The sequence below is a fragment of the Mchenga conophoros genome, linkage group LG11 (genome assembly GCF_057382185.1).
Source record: "Mchenga conophoros isolate Kocher_MC1m ecotype Shallow Benthic linkage group LG11, M_conophoros_male_GT1.1, whole genome shotgun sequence".
Lineage (NCBI taxonomy): Eukaryota > Metazoa > Chordata > Actinopteri > Cichliformes > Cichlidae > Mchenga > Mchenga conophoros.
In genome coordinates this window covers 19,120,704-19,140,268 of record NC_140536.1, presented here as the reverse complement: position 1 = coordinate 19,140,268, position 19,565 = coordinate 19,120,704, and the positions used below count along the sequence as shown (strand labels likewise).

Sequence of the window (19,565 nt, the reverse complement as noted above, 5' to 3'; positions counted from 1 at the left end):
TTGGAGGTTTGGTTGCATTAGACATCCAAACTAAAGATGATTTTTATGATATTAACTATAAAATCTTTGTAATGGAAAGAAACTTCTTCTTCGTGAACTTGAAAAAAGTTACAATTATTAATGTTCTGTATATTTCCCCAAAAGAAAAGTGTGCCATTATCTCTTTTTCTGTTCTTTAATGAAACAGGGAAAGCTGAAAGATGACTTTATTGGATTTATTTGACTCAGACCTTCATTTTTGAGCTAACAAAGGACAAAAACATTTTAAAATGAAACGGCCTGACAGCCGTTTCAGCTGCATGCCTTTCAAGTCAGCATAGTTAAATATGACATAATGCCTATATTTTATTTACTCACTTCACTAACTGATAAAATAGAATTGAAATGTTTGGGAATAGCAAAAATATAGATGACTGATATGAAATGATAAATATTATGTGTAGGTGTGGGAGGTTAATGTTGAAAAGAAGAAGCTGATGGACTCCTCGCGCTCCTCGGTAGTGAAAAATAAGAAACAAATTTCTTCATAATTTCTAACCAGTTGTCAGTTCTTTCGAGACATCACTCCAACTAATGAACTCAAGTTTTCATTTTCAGAGTCATGAACCAGATAATCAGCAGTTCATTCCCATTTTACGGGGACCACGGTAAACGATGCTCCACTTAGCAACACCAGAGATGTCAGATGTCTCAAGTGAGGCTCTGGGTCACAAAGTAAAGGAACAATTTTCTCTGAAACACAGAACTGCTGTGCTGATCCATTAATTTAAGAACATGCTGTGTTCATTTCCAGTTCACCGAAACTTAATTTGCATTTAGATGACATGACATCCATATTAGGGTGAGCAGATATGAAATCGTAGCCCTACTCATGGTCATAGAGTCGCTGATAGACACATCAGCTGCCATGGTGGTTGAACCTGTAACCTTGGTGCTATAGCAAATGCTTCTCAGATCACCAGGCCATCCTGCCCCCAATTAAATCTGCCTCTACAGATAAGATCCTGGCTCAGCTCTCTGCAGCTCTTGTTTTTCAAAAGAACTGCTCCTACCTCCCAATACCATGAAGAAATGGCAACTAAATCATGGAGGACACAAACTATTTCTATATACATTGAAAAAAGCAATGCACTGGAGTCAGTATAATTTACAGTCTTTCAGCTTTTACTGAACAAACAGTGTCAAAAGCTCAAAAAGGTATAATCAAAAGTGTACTGCCTCCTCTAAATTATAGCGAGTAACTGAAAACAAGACGGGTACATGTAGAGACATGCAGAAATGACAGAAATGATGGAGAAGTGGAGCAAATTTGGGAGGCAAAGAATGTAAACATTGCTCATCTCATCTTTTAACTACACTTAAACAACATTTTAAGTACTCTTGATCTTTTCCAAATGGAAGGTTTTAACAATTTATGATTAGTCAGAATTAGCCAAAGTCATGGGTGTCAAACACAAGGCCCAAGGTACAGAACTGCCTGGCAAAGACTCTAATCCATCCCACTGGATCAACTTTGGAAAATGTGAATGACTGCATACATTTTTGACTTTTAACTCTATTTTCATAATTTTTACAGCTTTTTTTTTAATTTAAAAGAAAAAAAGCTCCCCCATGACCAGCCATACTACAACAAAACACTAATAGATAAATGACTAAATAACAGAAAAAAAAATTGTATGGTTGAGAAGAGTCATGCAGTCATTTTGTTCATTTATTACAACAGCATTTCGTGATCACGTGAAAAAACTTAGACACGCTGTTGAAAGTGCACTTTATCTTATCTGGTTTGGCCCAAAGTGAGATCAAAGTGGCCTGTATGTGACTACGATGTAAAACGAGTTTGACATCCCCGGTCAAAGTGATACCAAACCAAGAAAGAAGCTCAAAGGAACAACTGTGATAGTTCTATTGTGTTCATTATCAAGATAAAATTCCTACACAGAGCAACATGATGATGGTTGGAGAGCTTTAAGTAAACAAAAACATTTTCTCATCCTTTTTGATGTTCCACCTCTCATTTCCTCACCCTAAATTTTTAAAGTGCCTGTTGTTGTTTTTATGGGGGTTTTTTGGGTTTGTTTTTTTTTTTGGGTGTTTTTTTTTTTTTTTTTTGCTGTGCTCTCATTGAAGTGAATATCTCCCTTCACCACACCAGCCTCTCTGACTTATTTTCAACCAGTTCCTGTTATTGGCTCTCTTACTGCTGGCTGTCCTTACTGACCCCATAAAAACTGACCAAAGCCCTCAGAGCTGCCAGTTATGGCTTATTTTATACCTGTAAAGGGTCATGCTGCTGAAAGATTTTACACAAATATATATATATATATATATATATATATATATATATATATATATATATATATATATATATATATAAATAACATGCAGAGAAATTGAGGTAGTTTGCATCTGCAGTTTGAATAGAATGTGAAATTACAGAAAACAAAACAAAAATAAAAACAAAACATATCTGTAGCTGATTTGGAGAAAAAGGGTCCTTCACACAACACTACATCGACATTCGCTGCTCTCCCTGAAGAAACTGGTTCTTTTTGTATTTTCCTCTTTCTCGTCTAAAATATCAGTCAGCTTGAAACCTGGACTGAACTTATGTGACTGCAAGAAACAAGATGACACACTCAAATTGCCTTCACACCTGAGATTAAATGTCATTGTTTGGAAAATCAGGTTGAGACAGGCTTGTCCCTTCTCACTACTGGAAATAGTTTGTTTGGTTTCAGTAAGGATGCTGCATGGGAAGAACACGAAGAAGATAGGACACATGATGGCCACTCACCCAATGTGAATTCAATTACTTGCTTTATTCTCACGTAGGTGCTATCAGACAATACACACACTTTTTACAAAGGACCTGGTACAACAAGCCTATCTAATTTCCTGTCTTAGTGAGCCACATATCCATGTTCTCACATACAGTTTAATCAGGTAAGGGCTGCATTGCATGTCATTGCAAAAATTGAAAATCATCAGTCCAAATCATGTTTTTCCAATCTTCTGTTGTCCAATTGTAGTGAGGTTGTGTGAATTATAGCTTCAGTTTCCTGTTCATGGCTGACAGACGTGGCACCCAGTGTGGTCTTCTGCTGCTTTAGGTTTATGTGCTGTGTATTCAGAGAGGCTCTTCATATTTTCGTTGCGACAGTGTGAGTTAGTGTTGCCTTCCTAGCAGCTCACAGCAGTCTGGTGATTCACCTCTGAACTCAACAAGTCATATTTGCCCAAAGAACTACGGCTCACTGGATATTTTCTCTTTTTCTCCCCACATCATTCTCAGACATCTACTTGGATTTATTCACTTAAATCAACTTTTCAATCACCTGTTCCGCTTAAGTCACTTCATTCTGATGTGTTGAGTTGCCGCCATATTATTGGCTGATTAGATATTGCATTGGTGAGCAGCCAAACAGGTGTACCTAATAAGGTATGCATGTAGACTCTAATATACCTCTGGGTGATTTAATGAAAAGATGAAGTGATAAAGTCGGTTAAATTATACAAATAATCATGTTAAGTGAAGTGAGTGAAACTAATTTTGTCACGAAAATATTCCCAATTTTCTCACATTTAAAGATGAGTTTAGAGAGCTTGTGATCAGACTTTTGTATGAGCACATCCACACCAGGGCACTGCTTTAGTATGTTGGTGTTGTTGTTACTCAAAATTGAAGGAAAACATGGTTTTACATAAAGGCAGTTGCAATGAGGGAAACACTTACAGCAGAATGCATTGAAATTAAGAAATTATGGTTATGTTTGAATTGGCCAGCTTCACTATTTAGTCCTGTAAATAGCAGTTTCAGTGGTACAGTGCACAACAAAGCTTGCTACACACCAGTAAGCAGCATACAAAGGCTGTGCATTAAATATGTCAGCCTAAACAATTGTGCTGTTTGAATGACAAAAAGGGAAATTAGATATCTCGTTCTGAGCCTGAACAGCAAAAGATAATAATAAATGTCTGTTTATAGAAATGCTCAGTCCAGACTGTAACATTAGTAGACTACTAATAGACTATGAAAAATTTGCACATGAGCCAATGTGAAATATGTGCAATATGTGTTAATTCCCCATGAATAATACTGAAGAGTAGTATATAATAGCACAGATACAGCCACAGTTTCCATGCTGCAATTGTTTAGCTAAAGTAGCCTAAGACAGAGGTGTCCAACTCCAGGCTTCAAGGGCCGGTGTCCTGCAGGTTTTAGATGTCACCCTGGGTCAACAAACCTGAATCAAATGATTAGTTCATTACCAGGCCTCTGGAGAACTTCAAGACTTGTTGATGTGTTGGATCAAGGACACATTTAAAACCTGCAGGACACCGGTCCTTGAGGCCTGGAGTTGGACACCCCTGGCCTAAGATGAAAATAAAGTTAGGTATATAGAGAAATGTCATTAAAATTGATTTAAAAGTTATGGAGAGCTAGATGTCATGTACTAATCTAAAATGAAATGTAAAAACAGCTGTATGCTACATGGTATAGCAAATGCAAATGCAATACTGTGAGAGACTGGGAATGAGGGGGACAGTTAATTACAGTATAATTAATCTTATGTGAAGCTAAAGCTAAGCTAAAGCAGACCACGTTTGGATCATTAGGATCCCAGTGATGATCAGATTGGGTTCACAGACACTCTCTAACAGCAGACAATCTTTAAGGACATTTACATTATTCATTCCATTTACCTGCAGGTGAAACTGGAGTCAAACGTCTAGCCAACAGGCGTAGGTGGTCATGAATAATCAAACTTTTGTTTCAATAGATTCCAAAAAAGCCTACTGCGGGACAGAAGTACATGCCACAGGCATTTGTTTTAAAGCATATGCAGTGTTTCACAGTTTCTTTCATTTTTGCCACATTTAGATTGAAAACTACCTACAGAGAAGGGTGAGACGCATTAAACAATCAGCTGGAAGGAAGGAAAAGTGACACAAGTTGATGTGTAATGAATAAAAAACTAGACCCAAAGAGAAAAGTTAAATCCTTTGATGATAAGATGGAGAAGAAAAGCCAAGTTAAACTGGCCACCTTTGCCCTACAAGTTCTCATAAGGGTGAGGTAATTGGAAGCTCCAGGTTACGGACAATTAAGTAGTGGAAAAGCTTCTTAAAGTCTGCGACCCCTGGGCCACCTCACCTGGCTGGTAATCTAGTGTTGAATGACAGTGGACATAATCTTAAAGCTGGTGTTATGAAAGCTTTGAAAGCTCATTTCGTTAGGTGAACCTAACTGGATAATGAATTTCTTTTTTTCACTCAGCAGTCACATGATTCAAACTGAGAACAACCCGGTTAGGTCACGGGTGATTAGCGTTGCTGTAACTGTTGTTCACTAATCTCGTCTGTTCTAGTGCCTCACTGAGCATCACGATCTATAAAGGTTTGTAATCACCTCAGTCAGAGCTCTATAGATAGACTCAAGAAGTGACTGTGATCAGTGAGTTTCCTGTTCCACTTAACGCCTTCTAATGTAAACTAGGAAAAAGATTATTTAGGACAAATATACATTATAGACTGACCGGGCACAACATTATGACCACCTGCCTAATACTGTGTTGGTGCCGCTTTTGCTGCCACAACAGGCCCTGACCCTCGAAGGCATGGACTCCACTAAAATCCTGAAGGTGTGCTGTGGTATCTGGCATCAAGATATTAGCAACAGATCCTGGAAGTCCTGGAAGTTGTGATGTGGGGCCTCCATGGATCGGACTTTTTTGTCCAGCACATCCCACAGATGCTTGATTGGATTAAGATCTGGGGAATTTGGAGGCCAAGTCAGCACCTCAATTACTATTTTATCATTTTTTATTTGGCTTTTAAGTTTGTGCTTTTTTCTCTTTTATATTTTTTCTTAGGGTGATGCAAAATGGCCTTGTAGCAGATTGGCCACCGTGTAGTACCAGGGGTGAAATCTCAGTCCATAGCATTTCATTTTCTGGCTCTTCAAATACTAAAATAACTTTCATAATTTTCTGGTTTCTTATTAAAAACATAGATAACCTCCATTATTTTCATCAGGGAAACATTCATCTCTCTTCCGTGTATTTCCCCTTATTGATTGTGTTGATTTTCATTTACTTTTCTTCCTTGTTTTCCCTTCTTTCACCTCCTAACATCAGCCCCAACAAAATCCATCTTACTGATGCAAACTCCACTAGAATAAAAACCAAAATCAGCTTTGCACTTGCTGATCTGAACTTGCTCATTCCATCCATATTTTGTCTGTTTGTAGGGAAAAATAATCTCCAAAGGTCCAAGTCTTTGTAAACATTCCACTCAGCAACACAAACTCAGACGCATAACCTTTGGAATTATTTATTAGAATTCATCTTTTTTAGCTGGAAGTTAATTAGTGCTAGTAAAAATAGATTCAGACTCAGTATAACTTAAAGTTCAAAACATTGAAGTAAACACTTTGTTACCCATCTTTCTCATTGCTTTTTCCCCTGCAGTTTTCCACCATGACTGATGAATTTATTTAAAGATGACAGTGATAAATAGTTGACATGTGAGCTTAGCAGCTTTCTCCAGAGATATTTTAGACCATCAAGCTTGTGTTAGCCTAAAATACCATACGAGCAAACAGCTAAAAGCTCTGGGGGAAGCACCAAAGTAGTCATTGGGTTTGGACATACAAATAACAATTTTCAAGATCCCACTGTCGCTAAAGTGCTTGCTCAGAGACGGTTATATGATTGTTGGATTTTTCTCTGTATGTATAATTGTAGGGTCTACCTTACAACATAAAGCGTCTTGAGGCAACTGTTGTTGTGATTTGGCGCTGTATAAATAAAATTGAATTGAACTGAAGGGAATTGAAGTTTTATATCCTTGCTTTAACCTGATTCATATTTCACCTCTTTTCTTAGTTACATTTCATCTTTTGTTCGATTGTTTCACTGATTCCTGTCTTGCACCCTGTGGTTTTGGGGGTTACTTTACTAAGTAATATAAGTGTAAAAACTTATTATTTAAATAATTGTCAGTTGTTTGCCGGACGAGACAAAACATGTGAAGTTATAAACCTGGATTCCGCTAATGATGATGGGCATTTTGGCATTAAAGTTGTGCCAGAATAAAATATGTCATTCACATTTCAGCTTTGTTTGAAGTTTCTTACATGTTCGCAGGTCAGAGACCGCACGTTAGTTTTGTATTTACCGGCTGTCCAGCGCGCCCTGAACGCGGCGCGGCGCTGCCATGTTGTTGTTGTATTTTCTGGGCAGCGGCGGAGTTTCCAGCTGCTGTAGCTGTCTGCGGACGCGGTGGGTAGTTTCGGTGGGGGAGGCACTGCTTTAATCACTCTATTTGGATTACAACCGAGCTTCAAGTAACAGCAAAAGTTGCCGGACAACAGGAGCTGCCGTCGGGTATGTAGTTTTCCACGTTTTTAAACTTGTCTCCGTTGGTGTCCTGTCACTCTTTGCTAAGGGGAGCTACGGCTTGCTCTGTGGTTTGCTTCTACTTTTTCCCATTCATGCTAACAGGCGGTAGCTTAGCGCAGTTGAGCAGCTATCTTTCTTTCCCCGGAGTTCCACACAGGGAGTTAAAATCGATAAGTTTTTTTGTAGTCTTAAAGTCGAAAAAGCGGAGTTGATTTTTGTTTGACACAAGCAGTAACAGGTGAACATTGTTTGGGAAGCTAACTTGGGAGCTAGCTGGCTAACGCTGCCAACTGACACCAGCTTGGAAAACTTACGGGGCAATAACTTGAAAAGTCGCAGAAACTTCGTGTCGTATCGTGTTTAAGGTGTTTCAATGTAAAGAAAGAATAAACTGAGCGTGATGGTTTCAGTTTGCCTCACCAGCGGTGGCTTTTTGAGGACTGCGAGGAAAAGTCATTGCGGTTTATTTATTTTTAGCAAGTCAGGACAAGCTGAAAAGGGACAATTTATCAGCGTAGGGTAATATTAGCCTGATGCGTGGTTAAAGAAACTGACTTTTCCACCTAGTGTAAAGTTTAATATTTATTTGGACTAACTTCACCCACCTTTGCCTCACTGTGCAGGTAACCTACAATCAGTTAGAGGTCCAGGCTCTGTTATTACAGCTTTTGTGGAAGCGAATGTGCGAATCTGATTGCTGGTGAAACCTGTCTACCTCAAAATGGGAAGTCTGCAACGCCTTGCCTCTGCCTTAGTCAGGTTGCCCATTATTTTCACTTGACTTCTTCTTCCACTACACTGAGTCTTTGAACTTAAGGTTAGAGGACGATCACGTGTCTTCCCTGGCCAGTATTCGCGTTCTCTCCTGCAACTGATTAATTTTCAGTTAGAAGAAGATTTGTACTATTTTTAATTATAAAATCCCTAATTCGTGGTTTTAAGTTTTTCTTCTTTGTCCACTTTACAGTTTTAAGCTACCCCAAATAATTAGAATAACTCAAACAAAATAATTAAATAAATGACATCCACTTTCTGCTGCTTATCTGGGTACGAATCGGAGGGGCGGCAGAGATAACCAGACCTCACTATCCACATCAACTGCCCGTAGCTCTTCTGGTGTGACATGGAGACGTTCCCAAACCAGCTGAATGACATAATCTCTACAGCATGTACTAGACTTGTCCTTGGGTCCCCTCCCAGTCGGATGTTCCCAAAGCACCACACATAGGAGGTATCTAGGAGGCATCCCAGTAACCTCAGCTGGCTCCTTTTGATATAGAGGAGCAGTGGTTGTAGGCCCCTCACCCCTCCTGTAAGGGAGAGCCCAGAGGACCCTATGGAGGAAATTAATTTCCACTGTTTATACCCACAGACTCATTCTTCCTATCACTTCCCAGATGTTGACAGCTGTGCCTTAACACTTAACTCTCTTTTCATCACAATTGAGTGGTACAATGTTTATAACACTACCACTGCGTCTGTCAAGCTCTCACTCCATTCTCCTCTCACTAGTGAACAAAACTGCGTTGGAATAGTCCTCCATTTGAGGCAGAAACTTGTTCCCATGTTGGGGTGGGCACTCCGGATTTGGATATGGCTGCAATACTGGTGCTTCAACAAATCACTCCAGTGTGAGACAGTGGTAATCACTTGATGTATCTGACAGGATCATCTGCAAAAAGCAGAGACATGATTCTTAGACTACCAAGCGTGAAACCCTCCGCCTCTTGGCTGAATGTGAAATTCTGTCTTTAAAAATTATGAACAGAATCTGTGACAAAGGGCACCTCTGGCAGAGTGCAACACCCACTGGGAATGAATGTGACTTATTGCTGCCAATGCTGACTAAGCTCTCACTTTGCATCTGCATGGACTGATTAGCCTGTAACAACATGCCTGGTACTTCTTAATTCTGAAGCACCCAAGGGATGTACAGTGGGGCAAAAAAGTATTTAGTCAGCCACCGATTGTGCAAGTTCCCCCACTTAAAATGATGACAGAGGTCAGTAATTTGCACCAGAGGTACACTTCAACTGTGAGAGACAGAATGTGAAAAAAAAAATCCATGAATCCACATGGTAGGATTTGTAAAGAATTTATTCGTAAATTAGGGTGGAAAATAAGTATTTGGTCAATAACAAAAATACAACTCAATACTTTGTAACATAACCTTTGTTGGCAATAACAGAGGTCAAACGTTTACTATAGGTCTTTACCAGGTTTGCACACACAGTAGCTGGTATTTTGGCCCATTCCTCCATGCAGATCTTCTCGAGAGCAGTGATGTTTTGGGGCTGTCGCCGAGCAACACGGCCTTTCAACTCCCGCCACAGATTTTCTATGGGGTTGAGGTCTGGAGACTGGCTAGGCCACTCCAGGACTTTCAAATGCTTCTTACGGAGCCACTCCTTTGTTGCCCGGGCGATGTGTTTTGGATCATTGTCATGTTGGAAGACCCAGCCTCGTTTCATCTTCAAAGTTCTCACTGATGGAAGGAGGTCTTGGCTCAAAATCTCACGATACATGGCCCCATTCATTCTGTCCTTAACACGGATCAGTCGTCCTGTCCCCTTGGCAGAAAAACAGCCCCATAGCATGATGTTTCCACCGCCATGCTTCACAGTAGGTATGGTGTTCTTGGGATCCAACTCAGTATTCTTCTTCCTCCAAGCACGACGAGTTGAGTTTATACCAAAAAGTTCTACTTTGGTTTCATCTGACCACATGACATTCTCCCAATCCTCTGCTGTATCATCCATGTGCTCTCTGGCAAACTTCAGACGGGCCTGGACATGCACTGGCTTCAGCAGCGGAACACGTCTGGCACTGCGGGATTTGATTCCCTGCCGTTGTAGTGTGTTACTGATGGTGACCTTTGTTACTTTGGTCCCAGCTCTCTGCAGGTCATTCACCAGGTCCCCCCGTGTGGTTCTGGGATCTTTGCTCACCGTTCTCATGATCATTTTGACCCCACGGGATGAGATCTTGCGTGGAGCCCCAGATCGAGGGAGATTATCAGTGGTCTTGTATGTCTTCCATTTTCTGATGATTGCTCCCACAGTTGATTTTTTCACACCAAGCTGCTTGCCTATTGTAGATTCACTCTTCCCAGTCTGGTGCAGGTCTACAATACTTTTCCTGGTGTCCTTCGAAAGCTCTTAGGTCTTGGCCATGGCGGAGTTTGGAGTCTGACTGTTTGAGGCTGTGGACAGGTGTCTTTTATACAGATGATGAGTTCAAACAGGTGCCATTCATACAGGTAACGAGTGGGGGACAGAAAAGCTTCTTACAGAAGACGTTACAGGTCTGTGAGAGCCAGAGATTTTCCTTGTTTGAGGTGACCAAATACTTATTTTCCACCCTAATTTACGAATAAATTCTTTACAAATCCTACCATGTGAATTCATGGATTTTTTTTTCACATTCTGTCTCTCACAGTTGAAGTGTACCTCTGGTGCAAATTACTGACCTCTGTCATCATTTTAAGTGGGGGAACTTGCACAATCGGTGGCTGACTAAATACTTTTTTGCCCCACTGTACGTGACACACCGAGACATGCATTCAAATGCCTTCTCAAAATCCTTTAGCCTATTTGATCAAACTCCCACATGTACACTTGAACAAAAGAGTAAAGAGTATCCCCTTGTTCCCTCTTGCATTGTGGGTGTTACATTGTGACTAGATAGCTGTCGGTGTTGACTTTGGTGGCTGTCATCGCCCTGTTAGCAAACAGGATTACATTTACCTTTGGCAAAGGCTATTGTTTAAATTTTTAAAGAAAGTATTATTAAGTAGTATTAAACCACCCCCACTGTCTTCACCTTTTCTCATTTGTCTCCCACACTTACAAAAATAATGCTGGAACAGCTGGTGGTTTAAATGTAGTAATTAACAAATCTTTTCAACTCTTAAGCAAAGTACTATGTCATGGTTAATAAAATATTTTTGTTTTTTTGGACATATATTAATTTTTATTAAAAAAAGTATTTAGCTACAATTGTTCAACTTGAAATAAAACAGTGATTCTCTAAATCTAACTAAATAGCTCTGGGGAAACAAATGCAGTCTGTAAGCAAACATCTGTTATGACTGAGTGTAAAGAGCAGGAAGAGATTTACATATTGATAAGGATGCTTTCTGAACTACTTTGCGGTGACAGGCACAGCTGGGCTTAATAAACTTACCTATATGGAGCGTTTTTGTAGCGATCACTTTTGGAATTTCTGTAGGAAGAAGGTTAAACAAAAAAAGCACCCTCACACTCTAATAATCCTGTTCTAATATAGGAAAAACTCTGCTGTATTGCATTGATAGACTGAGTATCTCTGTGGGAACAAAAGGTTAAAGGAAACTGTGGGCGAGAGAAGATCTTGTTATAAAAATGTGTTTTCTTTTAATCAGACGTTTCATTATAACTTATAGCTGCGTAGGTTGGTAGTTATCTTATGTTCCAACATGACATGTCTTGTAGTCTAATGGTTGCATTTGGATAAAGTTACATTTTTGCTTAAAACTGTGTTTCACGGTTCTAGAGTTGACTGCCTCTTTGCCTAATTATTGGTGATAATGTGTGAGATCTTTTTTTCATAATAAAACTGAAATGTCACCCACAGCTGAGTGTCAGGCCTTTCATAATTTAATATGGTCTTCTTTTTTAAGTTCACTAGTATTTCATACATTAAATGAGCTCAAGGTATATTTTCACTTGTCATGCTTTAGCCAAATGGCACCCAAAAGCCTAAGGGCCTACAATGTAGACTGATGTAAAGTAGAAGAAAGCAACAGATCTTCACTTTGAAGAGATTTTTGTATTTCCATAGATTTAAGTTATATTTCTAGGATAAAAATTACACTCACTGCCCCAAAAATACAGTTTTTAACATTCTCCCTTCTAAATATTTAAAATACCAACTATATTGTGTCAAGTATATAAAAGTTCCTTAAGAGCTTGTCCAAAAAACAGGTTAAAAATAGTAATTAACCTTAAATCTTTATAGTCAGCTGCCTCTCCAGTGAATCACAGTCCTTAGGTTTAGAACATGAAGTATTTCTCCACCTGCAGCCCCCTTGAAACCATAGACATTATAAAAATACGTACCTACCATGACACAGATTTAAGGCATTTGGGATCTATTGGACCATGGGATAAGAGACACAAGCAGGTGAATGTTGAGCATCACACAAGCAACCTGTACAGAAGACCAGCTGCAGGGAAAGAACAAGACAGGAATATACTGGACTGATCTATAAGCAGCACTTTCACTATAAGAGTGAGGAGATCAACTCTAGTATCAACTAGTAATCCAGTAGTAATCTTCTAAATAGTCTCTATACAAGAAACTCTTAACTTGTACCTAACCTTTTGAAACTGGGCAGCTTATTCAGTTTTAATACCAAAACTAGGGAAATAAAAGAACCCGGCATGCTTCTGAAGTGTCATGTGATTTTGGGAGTCTGTTACTGACTACTTCCTTAGATGGCTGAAAGTAGAACGCTGGGTGGGAAATTACCATCAGTCTTTATGTAATGAGAAAAATGGGACCTAATTAATGACTCCCTGGAAGAGAAATTGTGACTTTCCGTTTCTATTCCCCAAACAATGCACCTGGTAAATTGCAGCACCCTCCTCTTAGGTGGTAATCATCCATTTATTGTGATTTATCCAACGCTGCAGCTTTTGGATTGTCTTCTAAGTTTGCAAGTAGCAAATCAGTCAGCCAAGATATCTTCTTCCTTTTCGTGTTTGAATGTGGTTCAAACTAGTTCTTCCAGAACTCCTGGGCAATGTAAAGTACACTCAACTACCCGAGGAACCAGGAACCCCTTTACCCCTCATCTCACTTTCGAAGTAGTCAGATCTGGCTCTGAGTAATCCAATATCCTGCACATAATCCAACGTGTCAGTTATAAATGGATGCAGATAAGGACAGCGGGTCATTTCCTGACTGACACATCAAGGAGGTCACAGATAAACACAAACAGATTATCTAAACAGTGAGGGCTTCGTTTACTGTTTGTGAGGATGAGTATCCTTTGGAATCTGTAGAAATCTGCACATGCAAAGCACAGTTTTAAAAATATAAATTTTTAAGCACTTTCCTCCTGTATACTTTGTAGCACACAGACAAAATGGTGCAAAGATAGTAGGGAAGCGTATCATTTATGTGATTTGCAGACAGAAGTGCACAGCCAGCATGTTGTTAAGTCCAAACATTTCATCATAACGTTTTGTCTTTCAGGCTGTTAATGTGTAAAATTGGTGCACCTACCTCATCTTTTCTGCACCATGGTCTCTCTATTTATCCCACTAAAACAAGAACAAAAATGAAGAAATGAGATAAATTAGCAAGCTTTAAATTAAAAGAGACAAAAATACTCTCTGTGTGGTTTTGTTTACGCTAGGCCATTTTAGCTGCTCGCCACAGCCCTGTTCATTTTAAGGAGTCCAGAGGTTTCTGTATGCACAGTCTCACGCTTGTTGTGTGTGATATATGCAGGGATGGTGATATGGCAAGATAGTGAGGGAAGTTAAGTTTAATATGAATTTAAAGAATGTAATATTGCTATTATGCATTAGTGGGAAGAAAAAAAAAACCTAAATATTGTCATGACTGGCAGACTGTTGGCAATCACCAGCACAACCCTAATTTTCTTTAGTTATGGAGGATTTTAATTGCATATTTAGGAGGGCTTACTAATATTAGTAATATGTTAGACCGCTTCTTGTAAGTGGTTTAGTTTGAGTTGTATGATGTGTGAAATGTGAGTTTTGTTGAAATCGAATAACAAATATGCTATAAGTTGAAAAGTTGCTGGGAATAGTTCCTCTGCCAAGACAGAACGAAGCTTTTTAATTACAGCTCCTTGGCTTTTTAATTACAGCTCCTTGGCTTTTTGTCCTCCTGCAAAAACTAATAGGCCAAATTATGTAAAACTTTCTTTAGAGGAGGGGGTTCTATGCTCAGCGCTAGAGTTGTTTCTCTATATATCTGCTCTCATTAAATATATATCTGCTCTCATTAAATCATGACATCACAACTGTCTGAAACCCAAGCTTTTGGGTCATAGATATTATGTAAGCATACACAGATCTCATTATTGTGAAATATATATATATGTATATATATATATATATATATATATATATATTAAAAAAAAAAACAAAAAAAAACACCCAGCACGCCCCTGCGGGCGGTTTATCCTTCAAGCTCGGGTCCTCTACCAGAGGCCTGGGAGCTTGAGGGTCCTGCGCAGTATCTTAGCTGTTCCCAGGACTGCGCTCTTCTGGACAGAGATCTCCGATGTTATTCCCGGGATCTGCTGGAGCCACTCGCCTAGCTTGGGAGTCACCGCACCTAGTGCTCCGATTACCACGGGGACCACCGTTACCTTCACCCTCCACATCCTCTCGAGCTCTTCTCTGAGCCCTTGGTATTTCTCCAGCTTCTCGTGTTCCTTCTTCCTGATATTGCTGTCATTCGGAACCGCTACATCGATCACTACGGCCGTCTTCTTCTGTTTGTCTACCACCACTATGTCCGGTTGGTTAGCCACCACCATTTTGTCCGTCTGTATCTGGAAGTCCCACAGGATCTTAGCTCGGTCATTCTCCACCACCCTTGGGGGCATTTCCCATTTTGACCTCGGGACTTCCAGGTTATACTCGGCACAGATGTTCCTGTACACTATGCCTGTACACTCTATCTATATATATATATATATATATATATATATATATATATACATACGCACGCACGCACGCACGCACGCACGCACGCACGGGAAAAAAGAGGGGGGAAAAGCAAAATTGATACCCTTTAAATCTACAAAATAGGGCATTATACTTTATGGCTCTCCAACTGCCTCTCTAGGCATTGTCTGCCTATAAACCTCAGTTTAAGGGATTGTTGTGACTCAGGATGTGGATGTTATTTTAGAGATAACATTCATGAGAGGGTGAAACTGAACAAAGATGCTCTACAGTGATCTGAGAACTATTTGTGTTTGTTATCAAGTCATTATCTATTGATACAAGATATGAAGCCATTAAAAATGAATGGACACTGTGTATCCTACTTCTTTTAGTCTCTCTCTGCTGTATAGCTAACATTAGCTAGACTGTGCTAATATAAGGTTGAACAGAGCAGCTTAATTGTGTCCCACAAAAATAGTGTCTTTGTGGTGAAAGCGAGGAAGAAGGTGCATATGTAAGCATGTGTGGAGGCACACCCATCTTTTCTCCAGCTCCACCGCCTGGATTGCAGTGCGCAATGTGATATCCCCGTGTTGGTGGTGTTCTGTATTATCATAACAGTGATGGTCAAGGCTCAACTGACCCGTCACGTTGTCCTAACATTCAGCAATTGTTAAAATTATCACTAGCAACCCAACATTAGTAAGCTATATTTGGCTAACAGGAAATCTAACTTGATGCTGCATTTATTATATTGTATAAATTATTAAAGAAAACTGGAGACAGCTGAATCATCAAAGACTGTCACACCAAGAGTAATCTGACCAGTTTGCTCATAGGGAAACACTAGACTTGAAAGTCCTGTGCTAAATTGAGTGCATTGTCCAATAGTAAATCTCTCAAGCTTTTGTTTCAGACAGGTGAAAAAGTGAATTGTAAAATATACGCTGTGTGGGGAAAATGCTGCACCTCAGTAGTTTATTTGAACTCGTTCTAGAATACAGGAGATTGGACTTAATGCACTTACAGGTGACAATTCATTTTTTTTTTTTTTATAACTTTTTATTTATCATTTTACAGAGCAGAAGTGTTGTACAATTGAATAAATCATGCTGTCTTTCTGTTTTTGGACATTGAACAAGCCTTTTGATCATGTAGGTCAGTACTTTGAATATCTTTTCAATTATAAAAAGCATTAAATATTTGCATAAGTCACATACAACAGCTTTTCTATGAGACTAATAGGGGACTAAAGTAACAGTACAAAACTAAGAAGAAGAGCATGTCCTGTAAGCATCTACTTTCAGCATTAGTACTTCTCATTTTCATTTCAGGCCACACCATTACTCAACACTTAAAGGTCTTCCATAGTAAGTCACAGTTTCACTTCGGGTTTTTTTTTTTTAATGTGGCCCCAGCAGAGCATGTTTTACTTTTGTTACTCTAATTTGGCTTGTCTGTGTCATTTGTGCTCATGAACCATGTCCAGTTTTTCAGATTTCATGTCGGTGCTTATTCTTGTTAGATTTAAAGTATTATTATCCTACACTGGAAAGCTTTTTAGTGTTAGGCAAACAGTCTACTGAATATACTCAGCCTGTGCAGTGACATGAAGTAACATGGTTATAATCTTTATATTTCTCAGAATATCATTTTTCCTTCCTACAGATGCTCAGGGGTGTAAAACAAAGCCAGGCTTTCTTGTATTAACCTGCTTGACATAACTTACAATCACAGTCAGAAATAATGAGTATCACAATGAAGATTAGTTTCTCCGGAAACCCAGGCGCTGTGCTTCAAGTGAACGCTCACTTAAAAGGGGCGATTGGCATTTTACTAACCCATTAATCTTACTTAACTGTTTTCACGTTTTTTAATCTTATCACTGGTGCATCTCAGTGTGTTTGTTTTGGTTGTCTGTCATCAAGTTTGTATTTGACCTGAGAGAGAGAGAGAAATTAATAAATACTTAATAAATAATCAGAAATTTAGTAAGAGAAATTATTTTGTTGTTGGGATAATTTTCAGTTGTCAAATTGATCATTTGAATATTTCCATTTCTTAGGTAACTATTCTATAAGGTATCATTGTCATGATGTCATCCAGCATGTTATCAGATATTCATTTGTTGTGTAGATATCTGGTTTCTGTTTAGGGGATTCATGTTTTATTAAAAAAAAAAACATGTAAATATATACCGTCTCTTCGTGTCCAACTGACATCAGTCACAGCAGTAGTTATACTTCAATTCACATCATTGTTGCTGGCTCAAACTTGCTGGTAGATTTCATACTGTCATACCAGAAATTTTTTCATTGTTTGCACAGAAGGAAATCCCCCCCCCCCCCCCCCCCCCCCAAAAAAAAAAAAACAAACAAACAAAAAAAAACTATGTACAGTATCCAAGTGCTTCACAACAATATCTTGTTTTCCTGGCATAGGGACAGCTCTTATTCTCTGCTGTGTTCATTGGTTGAGTGAGCAGCGAGGCTTCAGAGTGTGACAGTAAGCGTGGTGCACAGTGGGAGGGAAAAAGTATTAGAGCTTTTGCTCCTTGGAAATTTCTTTCAAAGACAATTATTGTGCTGTCATTTCTGTTGCAGTTCCTCATGAAGCAATGTCTCGAACCTGTGTGGTGATTTTTGTTGTGAGTCTTTGCTGCAGCTGCCACTATAGATTACTACAAAGCTCCAAAGCTCAACTCAAGACATTCAAGACAGCTAGATTTACAATAATTTCACAGTGTACATATTTGTCTGTTTATATGCTGCATACTAAAAAATAGTAACCTCATGTTACTATAGGGTTGCCTTAACATCGAAACTTTTTTCACACCTTTGTTTTTCCAAGAAAAACAAGATGACTATATTAATCTTCTGCTAAAGTAGCACATTTGTCTATAAGTACACTTTATGGTGTTTCCATAGCTCTCTGAAATTAAGGGGATCCTTCAGCTAATAAAACACATTAGAGAACTTGAGTACCTCAAAGTACTGTAATAAATCAGATAGTTAACTGGCTTGAAATATAGTTGGTTAACCACCCAGATATTTGATGTAAATTATGAGGCATTAATTCAATTCATTTTCTTTCATTTTTATTCATACAGCACCAAATCGCAACAAAAGTTTCCTCAATGCACTACTTACAATAGTACAAAGAAAACAGAGTAAACCTCAATAATCATGTGACCCCCCCCTATAAACAAGTGCTTTGGCGACAGTGGGAAGGAAAAACTCCCTTCTAACAGGAAGAAACCTCCAACAGAACCAGGCTCAGGGAGGAGCGGCCATTTGCTGTGACCAGTTGGGGTCACAATTTGAAGCTGGTTCTCGAGGGAACCCTGTGGAACTCCATAATTAACCTTAGTGTGCGAAGAGGACTCTCCATTTATATAAACAAATTGGAGTCTATTAGGTAGATACGATTCAAACTACTGCACCGCAGTACCTTTAATGCCTACAGCATACTGTAATCGCTGTAATGAAATATTATGGTCAGCAGTATCAAATGCTGCACTGAGGTCTAGGTAACAGAGGTAAGTCCACTGTCAGAGGCCATACGACGATTATTTGCGACCTTCACTAAAGCTGTTTCCATAATGTGATGAGCTCTGAAACCTGACTGGAAATGTTCAAATAAGCCATTTTTCTGCAGATGATCTGTTAGCTGTTTGACAACTAGACTTTAAAGATTTTTTGAGATTGGCCAATAATTACCTAAGACAGCTGGGTCAGTGATGGCTTTTTAAATAACAGTTTAACTACTGCCAGCTTGAAGGCCTGTGGTACACAGCTTAATTGAGATAGGCTGATCATATTTAAGATTGAAGTATTAATTAATGGTAGGACTTCTTTGAGCAGTCTTGTTGGAATGGAGTCTAAGAGACACATTGATGGTTTGGAGGAAGTAATTACCCTAGTTACTCAGAAAGATCAATTGTAGAAAAAAACTCTAAATAAATATCAGTGGTAACTGTACATAATGTTACGTCTGTGAGATGATTATGAGTAAATTTTTTCTCTATTGATTAAAATTTTATTTGTTTTATTTAATAGTAAGATGTTTGAGCTTTACAGAAGGCTTTTTTTAAAGCAGCAAACTCTATTTCCACGTAAATGACGATCTTATAAAATAGTGAGACGCCATTTCCTCTCCAGCTTACAAGTTATCTCCTTTAAGGTGTGCATTTGAGAGTTATACGAGGGAGTCAAGTACTTCTGATTTGAAGCTTTCTTTTTCATACATAGTGAAGAAGTAAAATTATTAACAAGATAATCGACCTCTGTGGATGTAGCATTCAGGTAGCTGCTCTGCTCTGTGGTGGCACAAGAAGATAACAGTGGATGAATTATATCCCTAAACTTTGTTATAGCACTTTCATAAATACATCTACTGTGATGGAATATATTCCCCACTGCTGTATAATATATTATTGTAAATTTAGATGTTATTAGGAAATGAT

The 19,565-nt window shown here is 38.9% G+C and overlaps 1 protein-coding gene across 1 annotated transcript in view; it reads left to right on the top strand.

The window, feature by feature from the left end:
- Window positions 1–7,219: 7,219 nt before the first annotated feature.
- plekhf2 (pleckstrin homology domain containing, family F (with FYVE domain) member 2) overlaps window positions 7,220–19,565 on the top strand; it is a 40,318-nt gene continuing 27,972 nt past the window's right edge. The window contains exon 1 of the mRNA XM_085291319.1: window positions 7,220–7,391. The gene's annotated coding sequence lies outside the window, so the exon portion shown is untranslated. The remainder of the gene's footprint in view (window positions 7,392–19,565) is intronic.